The sequence below is a fragment of the Heterodontus francisci genome, chromosome 28 (genome assembly GCF_036365525.1).
Source record: "Heterodontus francisci isolate sHetFra1 chromosome 28, sHetFra1.hap1, whole genome shotgun sequence".
NCBI classification, from domain to species: domain Eukaryota; kingdom Metazoa; phylum Chordata; class Chondrichthyes; order Heterodontiformes; family Heterodontidae; genus Heterodontus; species Heterodontus francisci.
In genome coordinates this window covers 21,496,925-21,512,519 of record NC_090398.1, presented here as the reverse complement: position 1 = coordinate 21,512,519, position 15,595 = coordinate 21,496,925, and the positions used below count along the sequence as shown (strand labels likewise).

At 44.1% G+C, this 15,595-nt stretch overlaps 1 protein-coding gene across 5 annotated transcripts in view; it reads left to right on the top strand.

The window, feature by feature from the left end:
* Window positions 1-15,595, top strand: part of LOC137385129 (NACHT, LRR and PYD domains-containing protein 3-like) — a 95,284-nt gene that overhangs the window by 18,513 nt on the left and 61,176 nt on the right. For 4 of the 5 annotated variants that reach the window (XM_068059946.1, XM_068059943.1, XM_068059942.1 and 1 more), the window contains one exon: window positions 7,434-7,550. The gene's annotated coding sequence lies outside the window, so the exon portion shown is untranslated. Of the gene's footprint in view, window positions 1-7,433; window positions 7,551-8,003; window positions 8,166-15,595 lie in introns of all 5 variants that reach the window. The other variant, XM_068059944.1, reaches the window with a different exon arrangement.

Here is a 15,595-nt window from a genome sequence, read left to right as displayed (position 1 = left end):
TTGCCAACCAGAAAATGGCCCATTTCTGCATACTCTCTGTTTCCTGTTAGCTAGCCAGTCTTCCATCCATGCCAACATGTCACCACCTGCACCATGAGCTTTTATTTTCCGCAATAACCTTTGATGTAGCACCTTAACAAATCCCTTTCACAAAACCTTGTTGATTCAGCCTGATTACCTTGAATTTGTCTAAGTGCCTTTAATAATAGCTTCTAACATTTTCCTGATGGCAGATGTTAAGCGAACTGGTGGGTAGTTTCCTGCTTTCTGTCTCCCTCCCTTTTTGAATAAAGGAATTACATTGGCTATTTTCCAGTCTAATGGAACCTTTGCTGAATCTAGAGAATTTTGGAAAATTGGAACCAATGCATCAACTATCTCACTAGCCACTTCTTCTAAGACCCTAGAATGAAGTCCATCAGGCCCGGGGACTTGTCAGCCCGCAGACCCCACAATTTGCTCAGTACCACTTCCCTGGTGATTGCAATTATTCTTTAATTTCCCTCCCTTCCATTTCCTGATTTACAGCTATTTCTGGGATGTTACCTGTATCCCCTATGGTGAAGACAGATGCAATACATCTGCTTGAACTGCTTGCTGTACCATGGGGCCATGGTCAGTCTGCTCATCCACACTACAGCCCTCGCTCTTGTCCATACAAGCTGCAAGAACCTCAAACTTGTTGCTCAATTGCAAGGGCTGTAGCTCCTCCACTCCCACCTTCGCCACCACCTTACCAGCCTGACTCGCTGTCACACCCTCCTGTTCCTGACCAAAACCATTACCCTATCCTAACGGGTGTGACTGCCTTCTGGAACAAAGTGTCCAGATAACTTTTCCCCTCCCTGATGCATCGCAATGTCTGCAGCTTCGTCTTCAGCTCATCTACTCTGAGCCGAAGCTCCTCAAGCCACAGGCACTTACCACAGACGTGGTTGCCATGGATTGCCGTGGCATCAAGGAGCTGCCACAGACTGCAGCTGCGATACATCACCTATCCTGCCATCTATATTGTGTTAATGAAATTAAATTTATTTTTCTTAATTAATTTACAGTTCCATTCCTGACCAAACTTCCTCACTTATTAATCTCCCTTCTTCACACTCTGTGCAGTCCAGCAGCACTCAGAGACCCCTGTATTTATACTCTCTGAAAACAATAAGTCAGCTCTGAAACCAGTTTAAGGTAGCTACCTAATGAACTAGCCACAGCTACTCTGAGAGCTTGTATACCCCTGTTTAAAACTTTTAGAGACTTAACTTACCTCGAAACAGTAACTTTAGTTAACTGCTAAATGTAAACAAAACAAAAATTAGACTTCAGAGAGATTAGCCCTTAAAATCCTGTCACTTACCAAACTCCCTTCTTCACACTCTGTACACTCCAGCAGCAGTCAGTGCAGACCTTGAACACGAGTGCAGAGTTTCTGTCAATACTAGGCAGCTCAGGAAGTCAGTGGTGGGATTGCAGAAGTAACTTCATGTCGAACAATGTGAGACAATACACTTTAGATTGAAAAGTTACAGATTAGAATACAGGGTGAGTAGGGAATTACTGGGAGATTGTCAAACTGAGTTCAACTCTCAATACAGAAATCATTAAAGGTCAGTTTCAAATCCTTCAGAAAAACTCTCAAAGGCCCATTCTAATGAATGAAGTTAGTTGGAACTCAATGTGTTCAGTTTTGGATGTCAGGAAGAACATACTGGCTTTTCAGGTGGAATTGTTTCAGTTAGTTCCAGAGTTGAAGGGACTGAGCTATGATGATATTAGTAGTTAATCTAGTCTATTTCCTGGATAAATCAGTGATCCAATTTAATATTCTTCCCTCATGTTCTGATTTACCCTGACTGATATTTCTTTCTCAGTCATATCCTTTCAATTCCTTTCATGATGTGAAACACGGAAGGTAACGAGTATTCACTCTGTTCAGGCAAACCAGAAAAAAGGGATGGAATATTAAAATGATAACAAACCTGGTTAAAAGCCCATGGGGAAAATTCAGCTTCAGTTATAAAGGATTGTGCAGTTCTGGAATCCTACTCGCTTGGTGATAAAGGACAGATTAATTGAGGTATCACAAAGCGGGAATTCTTGGATTGAAGAGTACATGACACTCGGGGTGGGGTGGGTAGGGGGAGCAGATCAGAAATACCATTGTAACTTAAAAGGGAAAATGAATAGATCTTTGAAGATACAGATCGATGGGAGAATGTGTGACAGTGAGTTTAGTTTAACTTTGTTCTGCCAAAGACCCGGTGCTGACCCGGTGGCCTGATGGTTGAATATTGTGCCAGAAACATCCATGTCAGTAAAAAATATCTTGGGTGCTGCAGGACACCAGTGAGATCAGTGTGTAACCCAGGGAGGATGGACACAGTGAGATCAGACAGTGTGTAACCTGGGGAAGATGGACTCTGTGTGATCAGACAGTGTGTAACCCGGGGAGGATGGACCCAGTGTGCTCAGACAGTGTGTAACCTGGGGAGGATGGCCCCAGTGTGATCAGACAGTGTGTAACCTGGGGAGGATGGACCCAGTGTGATCAGACAGTGTGTAACCCGGGGAGGATGGACCCAGTGTGATCAGACAGTGTGTAACCTGGGGAGGCTGGACCCAGTGTGATCAGACAGTGTGTAACCCGGGGAGGATGGACGCAGTGAGATCAGACAGTGTGTTACCCGGGGAGGATGGACCCAGTGAGATCAGGCAGTGTGTAACCCAGGGAGGATGGACCCAGTGAGATCAGTCAGTGTGTAACCCAGGGAGGATGGACCCAGTGAGATCAGGCAGTGTGTAACCCAGGGAGGATGGACCCAGTGAGATCAGACAGTGTAACCCGGGGAGGATAGACCCAGTGAGATCAGACAGTGTGTAACCCGGGGAGGATGGACCCAGTGTGATCCGACAGTGTGCAACCCGGGGAGGATGGACCCAGTATGATCAGACAGTGTAACCCGGGGAGGATGGACTCAGTGTGATCAGACAGTGTGTAACCCGGGGAGGATGGACCCAGTGTGATCTGACAGTGTGTAACCCGGGCAGGATGGACCCAGTGTGATCAGACAGTGTGCAACCCGGGGAGGATGGACTCAGTGAGATCAGACAGTGTGTAACCCGGGGAGGATAGACCCAGTGAGATCAGACAGTGTAACCCGGGGAGGATGGACCCAGTGTGATGAGACAGTGTGTAACCCGGGGAGGATGGACCCAGTGTGATCTGACAGTGTGTAACCCGGGGAGGATGGACCCAGTGAGACCAGGCAGTGTATAACCCGGGGAGGATGGACACAGTGTGATCAGACAGTGAGTAACTTGGGGAGGATGGACCCAGTGAGATCAGACAGTGTACAACCAGGGAGGATGGACCCAGTGAGATCAGACAGTGTGCAACCCGGGGAGGATGGACCCAGTGAGATCAGACAGTGTGTAACCCGGGAGGATGGATCCAGTGTGATCAGACAGTGTGTAACCCGGGGAGGATAGACCCAGTGAGATCAGACAGTGTAACCCGGGGAGGATGGACCCAGTGTGATCAGACAGTGTGTAACCCGGGGAGGATGGACCCAGTGTGATCAGACAGCGTGCAACCCGGGGAGGATAGACCCAGTGAGATCAGACAGTGTAACCCGGGGAGGATGGACCCAGTGTGATCAGACAGTGTGTAACCCGGGGAGGATGGACCCAGTGTGATCAGACAGTGTGTAACCCGGGGAGGATGGACCCAGTGAGATCAGGCAGTGTGTAACCCAGAGAGGATGACCCAGTGTGATCAGATAGTGTGTAACCCGGGGAGGATGGACCCAGTGAGATCAGGCAGTGTGTAACCCAGAGAGGATGACCCAGTGTGATCAGATAGTGTGTAACCCGGGGAGGATGGACCCAGTGAGATCAGGCAGTGTGTAACCCAGAGAGGATGACCCAGTGTGATCAGATAGTGTGTAACCCGGGGAGGATGGAACCAGTGAGATCAGGCAGTGTGTAACCCAGAGAGGATGACCCAGTGTGATCAGATAGTGTGTAACCCGGGGAGGATGGACCCAGTGAGATCAGGCAGTGTGTAACCCAGAGAGGATGACCCAGTGTGATCAGACAGTGTGTAACCCGGTGAGGATGGACCCAGTGTGATCAGACAGTGTGTAACCCGGTGAGGATGGACCCAGTGAGATCAGACAGTGTGTAACCTGGGGAGGATGGACCCAGTGAGAACAGACAGTGTGTAACCCTGGGAGGATGGACCCAGTGTGATCAGACAGTGTGTAACCCGGGGAGGATGGCTCAGTGTGATCAGACAGTGTGTAACCCGGGGAGGATGGACTCTCTGTTTTCTGTCCATAAACCAATCCCCAATCCACTCTAATATATTACTCCACACATTTACACATGTTCTATCTTTGTGCAATAACCTCTTGTGTGGAAAATCATTAAATTTCTTTTTGAAAACACAAATATATTACTTATCCATCTTCCTAGTTCATTGTTCAAAAACTACTCTGAGATTTCCCAAATATGAGTTGCCTTCTCATAAATCCATGTTGACTCTGCATAATCATTTTATGATTTTCTAAATGTCCTGTTACCATGTCTCTCATAATAGAGTCCAGCATTTATCCTACTCCTGACCTTTTTCTATTCCTTCATGGGATGTGGGAATCACTGTCTCAGAAAGCATTCATCACCATCCCTAATTGCTTCTGAGAAGGTGGTGGTGAGCTGCCTTCTTGAACCGCTGCAGTCCTTGGGGTGTAGGTACACCAACAGTGCTGTAAGGAAGGGAATTCCAGGATTTTGACCCAGTAGGAATAGCAATATAGTTCCAGGTCAGGATGGTGTATGGCTCAGAGTGGAACTTGCAGGTGGTGGTGTTCCCATGCATCTACTGCCCTTATCCTTCCAGGTAGTAGAGGTCGTGGGTTTGAAAGGCACTGTCACAGGAGCCTTGGTGCGTTGCTGCAGTGCATCTTGTACACTCTGCTGCCACTGTGCGACGGGGGTGAAGGTAGTGAATGCTGAAGCTGGTGGATGGGGTGCCAATCGAGCAGGCTGCTTTTTCCTGGATGGTGTTGAGCTTCTTGAATGTTGTTGGAACTGTTGTTGCACCGATTCGGGCAAGTGGAGAGTATTCCATCACACTCCTGACTTGTGCCTTGCAGATGATGGACAGACATTGGGGAGACGGGCGGTGAGTTACTTGCCACAGAATTCCCAGCCTCTGACCTGCTGTTGGAGTCACAGTATTTATGTGACTGGTCCAGTTCAGTTTCTAGTCAATGCTAGCCCTCAGGATGTTAGTAGTGGGGTATTCAGCAAGGTAATGCCATTGAACATTAAGGGGAGATGGTTAGATTCTTTTTTTTTTTGAGTTGCTCATTGCCTGGCACTTGTGTGGTGTGAATGTTACTTGCTACTTATCAGCTCAGCCTGGATGTTGTCCAGGTCTTGCTGCATCTGGATACGTGATGCTTCAGTATATGAAGAATGGCAAATGGTGATGAGCATTGTTCAATCATCAGTGAACAGCCCCACTTCTGACCTTATGATGGAGGGAAAGTCAATGAGAAAGCAATTGAAGATGGTTTCGGCCTAGGACACTCCCCTGAGGAACTCTTGCAGTGATGTCCGACCTGGGACTGAGATGATTGACCTCCAACAACCACAACCATCTTCCTTTGTGCTAGGTATGTCTCCAGCCAGTGGAGATTTTCTCTCTGATTCCCCTTGATGCCAATTTTGCGAGGGCTCCTCGATTCCATACTCTGTCAAATGCTACCTTGATGTCAAGGGCAGTCACTGTCACCTCACCTCTGAAGTTCAGCTCCATTGTCCATGTTTGGACCAAGGTTGTAATGTGGTCAGGAACTGAATGGCCCTGGTGGAACCCAAACTGAGCGTCAGTGAGCAGGTTATTGCTGAGCAAGTGCCACTTGATAACACTGTTGACAATTCCTTGGCTAACTGACCTATGGTTCCCTGTTTTCTTTCTTCCCCCTTTGTTAAAAAAGTGTGGTTATGTTTGCTACCTTCCAATCCTTGGAAATTGTTCTCGAATTGAAGGAATTCTGGAAGATCAAAACCAGTGGTCTCTTTTAAACCCCTTGTATGCAGGATGCCAGGTGCAGGGTTTTTTTTGCATTTCGTCCCATTAACTTCTCCAGTACTACGAGTTTATATATGTTTTATGGCTCTTGCCAGTCTACACTTACGTTCTCTTTTCTCTTTCCTTATTAATTTCTTGGTCCTTCTTTGCAAAATTGTAAAATCCTTCAAATCCTGAGACTTATTACACTTTTTGGCAACATTTATAAGCTACTTCTGATCTAATACCAACTCCCCTTGTTAGCCCCAATGGGCCACTTTTTCTGTGGTTTTTATGGCTCAACAGCATGTATATTTAATGAAAATTATACATTCATTCTTTAAATGCTAGTCACTGTTTCCTACCATTATAACTTTTCATGTAGTTTCCCAATCTACCTTGACTACCACGTCCCTCATACCTACATAGTTTGCTTTGTTTAGACTTAAGACTCTAGTTTCAGACTTTACTAAATCATTTACAAACTCAGTGCAAAATGTTGGCAAATGATTCTAGCCAATAATCACTTAGCAAGTGATTTACCCTTCGCTAGAGGCCCTTTTCTACGAAGGTTATTAATTATGCCTTTCTCATTGTGCAATCCTAGATCCAAAAAAGCATATTCCCTTGTTGGTTCCTTGACACACTGATTAAGAAAACTATCTTGTATATATTCCATGAATGCATCCTCAACACTGTTACTGCAAATATGTTTTGCCCAGAGTTTATGAAGTTTAAAATCCCCCATGATAACTGTATTACATCATTCATTATCCCATTCTCTCATGCTGGTACTCTTATGAAAACAATTACATTTTGCATCAGAACTTGTCGAACTTTAAACCTGCTGTTTGACTGATCATGAAGCATTTTTTTCTGGATGTCTCCATTATGTAGGATTAGAAATCACTGATTACATTTCTAGACCATCTATTTCAATTAGGCTCTTATTTAAGAATACCCCTTAAAAATCAGCAACATCTGTTGAAATGTGGGGAGAAATTCATTTAGGGAGGCAGCAAAAAAACAGGCGGTGTTACATTGGCCGCCTGTTATACCCACCACCCTGTATTCAGTTCCCTTGACGTCAGTGGAACTGAATATCGGGCTGGGTGTTCATGGGCGGCCGATGTGATACCAACCATTTCGCATCACTTAGGCAAGTTGAATTTTTACCCTTAATACTGTCAAGTTCACCAAGGTACCAGGTATGATTGTATTTTGTATCCAAAGCAAGTTCTGGTATAATATGAGAATTTGTGACTATGTACTTGCTATTAATGATTATTATTTGATTTATTAACCATTTACAATGGGATATAAGTGTATTACTCCGTTTTATTTAATTCATTCTCAGGATGTGAATGTCACTGACAAGGCTGGCATTGATTGTCCATCACTATTTGCCTTGATGCAATTGAATTACTTCCTCATCCACTTCAGAGGACAGTTACCTGGAGTCATATAAGAGCTGGTAAGGATCACAGTTTCTCTTCACTTTCTCCAATATGACAGCTTCATGATCAGTTTTGCTGATGTCTTTTTTTTAATTTTGAGATTGGAAGTCATTTCAAATTCTCAACCTGCAATGGTCAGATTTGATCTCACATTCTCTGGATTGTTAGTCAAAACCTCGGGATTACCAGTCCAGTAACATAACCACAACATGATCTTACATAATACTGGGCAAAATTATTTATTGTGGCCCTTTGAAATATGTCGTAGTACACAAAGTGAAGAAAGGTCGAGTGCTGAACAGATCAGCAATGTCTCTTCATCATAGCTCACTACTTTGCTTAAATTGTGGATTATTTTAATGAGTCAATTTCCAACTGCATGATGGTGGAGACTAGACTAACCATTTCATTGAAATATATTTAATTGTGTGAAACACATTGCTGGATGTTAATTGTTATTACACTTGCAGATTATATAACTTTGCTGCACACCACTAAAAGAGATACTGGGTGTAATTTTCACTTTGGACAAGACCCATACTATGTAGTGGAAGTAAAGGGAAGAATACGGGGTTGGTCACTAGGTACAGACTCAGTTCTTATTCATTACAGAACCCCCAAAGCTGAAGGGGGTGAGTATAATTTTAACTTTGGGCAGTGGTGTGAACAGGCAATACTGAATCAGCCACCTATTACACACTGCACCTGATTTTCTATTCCATTTAAGTCAATATCAATGTCTCCCGTTTTACACCATCACTCAGTGAAAATCACCCTTGATTGTTCCTCGATTGAAGTATTATTCCACCTCTGTCTTCAAGAATGTTGTCAACAAGTTGTTCTTCACTGTCAATGTCCCTCTGTATGATCTGTCATTTGTGGAATATTTTCTCTCTCTCATGCTGACGGTTACTTTGTTCGTGATTCTCATCCGATCCCGAGGAAAATACAATTTCTCTAAATGCCTAACTAACTAACTGATAGTAATGGGCACAGCAGATCTGACAATTGTTATTCTTTATGTAGTACTGTGGCAGATCAATCATATTTATCTCATCTTTGCTCCCTTGTTGTACAGCCTGCAGTTCACAATCCATCTGGTTTCGTGCTGCACAGCCATTGTCATGCAGACCCCCACCTGCCAAGAATGGGGAAAATTAATTTCACCACACGAGCATTGATTTTAAGCTGTTGGTGAAGAAAGAACTGGCTTTAAAAAAAAATTGCCAGATTTTAGCTGGAGAGACACATTAGCATATTAACAGCAACAAGAAATGCTGGATTCACTCAGCAGGTCTGGCAGCATCTGTGGAAAGAGAAGCAGAGTTAACGTTTCGGGTCAGTGACCCTTCTTCGGTTCCGAAGAAGGGTCACTGACCCGAAACGTTAACTCTGCTTCTCTTTCCACAGGTGCTGCCAGACCTGCTGAGTGAATCCAGCATTTCTTGTTTTTGTTTCAGATTTCCAGCATTCGCAGTATTTTGCTTTTATTTTAGCATATTAACAGCAGTGCTTAAAAGGACATTCAATCCACAATGTAGTTCTGATTGCCAGACGTTGAGGGTGGGGGAGAGAACATTTCAGTTTAACTGTTAAAATGACCGAATACACAAACAGATGTGGTCATACCAGTTTAGTCACATGACTAACTGGCTGTTGCAGAATTTGAACTGGCCACAGAGCTTTGAACTGATCAGAAAAGCCTGTGCTCTGGGACTGAAGCAGAACCTCCTCTCCTGTCTACTCTCATCTCTTTCTATTGAATTGAATCTTGTGAAGACACGTGAACCTCAAATAGAGACAAGTCTCTTACGTGGAACAAGGTTCAAGAAGAATATTGGGCCCCAATGAAAAGTGCGAGTTGCCTACAATAAAATACTCTACAGGGAGCTGGAAACACAGAAACAGTAACAAGAAACCCCCTTCAGAGACTGCTTCAAACCTTTCACCTTATATTTTCATCTCTCTTGAGCATGCTGCTGTGTTAGAAATAAATCTGGCTTTATTTTGCGCATGGAGATGTTTTGTCTCGACAAAAACACTGATTGCAGAAATGAAGTATTGACTATAAACAAACATACAACATTTGAACATACGAATTAGGAGCAGGATTAGGCCACTCGGCCCTTCGATCCTGCTCCACCAGTCAACAAGATCATGGCTGATCTGATTGTAACCTCCACTCCACATTCCCGACTATTCCCAATAAGCTTTCTAGCTTATCAAGAATCTATCTATCTCTGCCTTAAAAATATTCAAAGACTCTGCTTCCATCACCTTTTGAGGAAGAGAGTTCCAAAGACTTTCGACCCTCTGAGAGAAAAAATTTCTCCTCATCTCTGTCTTAAATGGATGACCCCTTATTTTTAAACAGTGACCCCTCGTTCTAGATTCTCCCACAAGAGAAACATCCTTTCCACATTCACCCTGTCAAGACCCCTCAGAATCTTATATATTTCAATCAAGTCGCCTCTTACTCTTCTAAACTCCAGCAGATACAAGCCTAGCCTGTCCAACCTTTCCTCATAAGACAACCCGCCCATTCCAGGTGTTAGTCTAGTAAACGTTCTCTAAATTGCTCCCAATGCATTTACATCCTTCCTTAAATAGTACTCCAGATGTGGTCTCACCAATACCCTGGATAGCTGAAGCATAACCTTTCCACTTTTGTATTCAATTCCCCTCACAATAAACAAAATTCTATCAGCTTTCCTAATTACTTGCTGGACCTGCATACTAACCTTTTGCGATTCAAGCACTGGGGCACTCATCCCTCAGCATCTCAGAGCTCTGCAATCTTTCACCATTTTGATAAGATGCTTTTTTATTCTTCCTGCCAAAATGCACAATTTGACATTTTCCCACATTATACTCCATTTGCCAGATCTTTGCCCACTCACTTAACCTATCCATATCCCATTGTCGAGTCCTTACGTTCTCTTCACAACTTATTTTCCTACCTATCTTTGTGTCATCAGCAAATTTAGCAACCATACCTTTGGCCCCTTCATCCAAGTCATGAATATAAATTGTAAAAAGTTGAGGCCCCAGCACTGATCCCTGTGGCAAACCACATATTACATCTTGCCAAGCAGAAAATGATCCATTTATGCCCACTCTCTGTTTCCTGTTAGCTGGCCAGTCTTCTATCCATGCCAAAATGTTTCCTCCTACACCGTGAGCTTTTATTTTACAAAGTGATTATTGACAGCGCAGCCGGCAGCTGACATCATCAGACTGCGCCAATCTGCGCACATGCGCAAATTGACTCCTACTCTCTGTGCATGCGCCGCGTTCCGCATTGCCAGGACTGGTTGGCGCATGCACAGATGACGTCATTGTGTAACATGGGGAGAGAGAGGGGTGGGGGAAGCTGGGAGAGCGTGGCCGAAGACCTTGCTGGTGCGGGGTGCGCGCTCCTCCTCCATCCCCACTCGCCCACCCCCTCCCCAGCTGCCTGCTCGCTTCCCACCCACCCATCCGCTCGCTCGCTCACTGCCTCCCCGGCCTGCTCGCTCTCTCCCTCCGGCTATTATGTGCTGCCATGTGTTTAGGTTGCCTTTGTGTGATTATTTGAGCAGCGCCATCTTTAGTCCTGGCTGCTGCCTGAATTCACAGACGATGACGTTTTAGTGGCACAGGCTGCATTTGCACATGTGCCACTGCAGCACCACCTACTGGTTGCATGGTCAGCAAACGCAGCCTTTATTTTACACAATAACCTTTGATGTGGCACCTTATCAAATGCTTTTTGAGAATCCAAGTTCAGTACATCCACCGGTTCAACTTTATCCACAACACATGTTACTTCTTCAAAGAACTCCAATAAATTGGTTAAACATGATATCCCTTTCACAACACCATGTTGACTCTGCCTGATTACCTTGAATGTTTCTAAGTGCCCTCCTGCTGTAACATTTTTAATAAGAGCTTCTAACATTTTCCCTCTGACAGATGTTAATGTCAGCTGAGTGTAGTTCCAACAACACCCAAGAAGCTCAACACCATACAAGACAAAGCAGCCTGTCTCATCAGCACCACATCCACCACCTTCAGCATTCACTCCCTCCACCAACGGCACACATTCGCAGCAGTGTGTACCATCTACAAGATGCAGTGCGGCAACTTGCCAAGACTCCTTTGACAGTACCTTCCAGACCCATTACCTCTACCACCTACAAGACCAAGGGCAGCAGATGCATGGGAACACCACCATCTGCAAGTGTCCCCCCAAGTCACACATCATTATGACTTGGCACTCTATCGCCATTCCTTCACTGTCGCTGAGTCAACATCCTGGAACTCCCTGCTTCACAGCACTGTGGGTGTACCTACATCACATGGACTGTAGTGGTTTATGAAGGCGGCTCACCACCACCCTCTCAATGGCAATTAGGGATGTGAAATAAATGCTGGCCATGACCGCGATGACCGCATCCCATGAAAGAATTTTAAAAAGCTATATAACGCAGTGCTGATCAAAGGTGTGAGCGTGGCTATGGGCTCCGTGTTTGTGGATTGATGGGAGGAGCTGTCAGTCTCTTGATCGTAGGCAATAGGAGGAGCGGACTAACTGAGGGTCATTAATTGATGCAGAGCTCTGTCTCAGTAGTGGCAGAGAGCATACACCACCTCGGCCACCAATTGTGCACGGCTTCAGTTAAATATCTGTTCAGGTAAATTAAATGTCCCGGAACTTATCTCCAAATAATTCATCATGGAACAGGAAAGAAGGTTTCTGTAGATGAAATCGGTCAGTAACTTATTGTTCTATACTGACCCCGTTTATATAAACATCCAAAGATTGAAGAGATTCTAACTTTCATAAATAATTTATTACAGTATTGAATCCTCAAACTCCAATTCCCCAATCGCATCTATTGTATCTCGAGAGTGATCCCGATAAATCCTCAAACTCCAATTCCCCAATCACAGCTATTTATCTCGAGAGTGATCCCGATAAATCCTCAAACTCCAATTCCCCAATCACATCTATTGTATCTCGAGAGTGATCCCGATAAATCCTCAAACTCCAATTCCCCAATCACATCTATTGTATCTCGAGAGTGATCCCGATAAATCCTCAAACTCCAATTCCTCAATCACATCTATTGTATCTCGAGAGTGATCCCGATAAATCCTCAAACTCCAATTCCCCAATCACAGCTATTTATCTCGAGAGTGATCCCGATAAATCCTCAAACTCCAATTCCCCAATCACATCTATTGTATCTCGAGAGTGATCCCGATAAATCCTCAAACTCCAATTCCCCAATCACATCTATTGTATCTCGAGAGTGATCCCGATAAATCCTCAAACTCCAATTCCCCAATCACAGCTATTTATCTCGAGAGTGATCCCGATAAATCCTCAAACTCCAATTCCCCAATCACATCTATTGTATCTCGAGAGTGATCCCGATAAATCCTCAAACTCCAATTCCCCAATCACATCTATTGTATCTTGAGAGTGATCCCGATAAATCCTCAAACTCCAATTCCCCAATCACATCTATTGTATCTCGAGAGTGATCCCGATAAATCCTCAAACTCCAATTCCCCAATCACATCTATTGTATCTCGAGAGTGATCCCGATAAATCCTCAAACTCCAATTCCCCAATCACATCTATTGTATCTCGAGAGTGATTCCGATAAATCCTCAATCTCAAATTCCCCAATCACAACTGGGTGACCGCTTTGCGGAACATCTCCGCTCAGTCCGCAAGCAGGACCCTGAGCTTCCGGTTGCTTGCCATTTCAACACTCCCCCCTGCTCTCATGCTCACATCTCTGTCCTGGGATTGCTGCAGTGTTCCAGTGAACATCAATGCAAGCTCGAGGAACAGCATCTCATCTACCGATTAGGCACACTACAGCCTGCCGGATTGAACATTGAGTTCAATAATTTCAGAGCATGACAGCCCCCCATTTTACTTTCATTTTTAGTTATTTTTTCTTCCTTTTTTTTACATTCTTTTTTACATTTTTTACAATCTTTTTTTTTGCATTTATTTCATTTCATCTTAGTTTGTTCAGTTTGCTTACCCACTGTTTTTTTTCAGGTTTGCACTTGCTGCTGTTCAATATTCAGTGTATTAACACCTAATCTGTACTAATGCTTTGTCTTTCAACACACCATTAACATATTGTTTGCCTTTGCTCCGTGACCTTTTGGCCAGCTATGTGGCCTGGTCCAATGTCGACCTCCTTTGTTATCTCTTGACCCACCCCCACCTCACCTACTTATAACCTGTGACTTTTCTAATATTTGTCAGTTCCGAAGAAGGGTCACTGACCCGAAACGTTAACTCTGCTTCTCTTTTCACAGATGCTGCCAGACCTGCTGAGTGGTTCCAGCATTTCTTGTTTTTATTTCAGATTTCCAGCATCCGCAGCATTTTGCTTTTATTACCCCAATCACATCTATTGTATCTCGAGAGGACCCCAGCTATTCACAATATACATTAATGATTTAGATGAGGGAACTAAATGTAATATCTCCATATTTGCAGATGACACAAAACTGGGTGGGAGGGTGAGTTGTGAGGAGGATGCAGAGTGGCTTCAGGGTGATTTGGACAAGTTGAGTGAGTGGGCTAATGCATGGCAGATGCGATATAATGTGGATAAAGGTGAGGTTATTCACTTTGGTAACAAAAACAGGAAGGCAGATTATTATCTGAACGGCTATAAACTGAGAGAGGGGAATATGCAGCGAGACCTGGTTGTTCTCATACACCAGTCGCTGAAAGTAAGCATGCAGGTACAACAGGCGGTAAAAAAGGAAAATGTTTGGCCTTCATAGTGAGAGGATTCGAGTACAGGAGCAGGGATGTCTTGCTGCAATTATACAGGGCCTTGGTGAGGCCAGACGTGGAATATTGTGTGCAGTTTTGGTCTCCTTATCTGAGAAAGGATGTTCTTGCTTTAGAGGGAGTGCAGCAAAGGTTTATCAGACTGATTCCTGGGATGGTGGGACTGACGTATGAGGAGAAATTGAGTCTTTTAGGATTATATTCGCTGGAGTTCAGAAGAGTGGGGGGAGATCTCATAGAAACCTATAAAATTCTAACAGCACTTGACAAGGTAGATGCAGGAAGGATGTTCCCAATGGTGGGGGAGTCCAGAACCAGGGGTCATAGTCTAAGGATACCGGGTAAACCTTTCAGAACTGAGATGAGGAGAAATTTCTTCATCCAGAGAGTGGTGAGCCTGTGGAATTTGCTACCATAGAAAGCAGTTGAGGCCAAAACATTGTATGTTTTCAAAAAGGAGTTAAATATAGCTCTTGGGTCTAAAGGAATCAAAGGGTGTGGGGCAAAAGTGGGAACAGGTTACTGAGTTGGATGATCAGCCATGATCATAATGAATGGCGGAGCAGGCTCGAATGGCTGAATGGCCTACTCCTGCTCCTACTTTCTATGTTTCTATATTTCTATGAGAGTGATCCTGATAAATCCTTAAACTCCAATTCCCCAATCACATCGATTGTATCTGAAGAATGAATCTGATAAATCCAAAGACTCCAATTCCCCAAGTACTGTTCATATTTCTAGAGATAGTGATTTGGTGTCTCTTCAAACTAAGAGTAGGCTGTATTTAATGACGCAGACTACTCTAAATCATTCAGTTACTGGTTCTAATTTTCACTCATAGATTGTGTACATATATATTGTCCAGTTGTGCATGGAAATTACCATTCATAGTAAAAGAAATGCAAGTTCATTTCTGATGGTATCTAATTTTACTCATTCACTGCATGCACTGTTTCCAACTGGGAACTGAAGATAGAGACATGGGGAATGAACTGTTACTAAGTGGCGACTAAACCTTGAGTCATGGAGAATGAACTGTTACTAACTGGCGACTAAACCTTGAGTCATGGAGAATGAACTGTTACTAACTGGGGACTGAACCTTGAGACATGGGAATGAACTGTTACTAACTGGGGACTGAACCTTGAGTCATGGGGAATGAACTGTTACTAACTGGGGACTGAACCTTGAGACATGGGAATGAACTGTTACTAACTGGGGACTGAACCTTGAGTCATGGGGAAT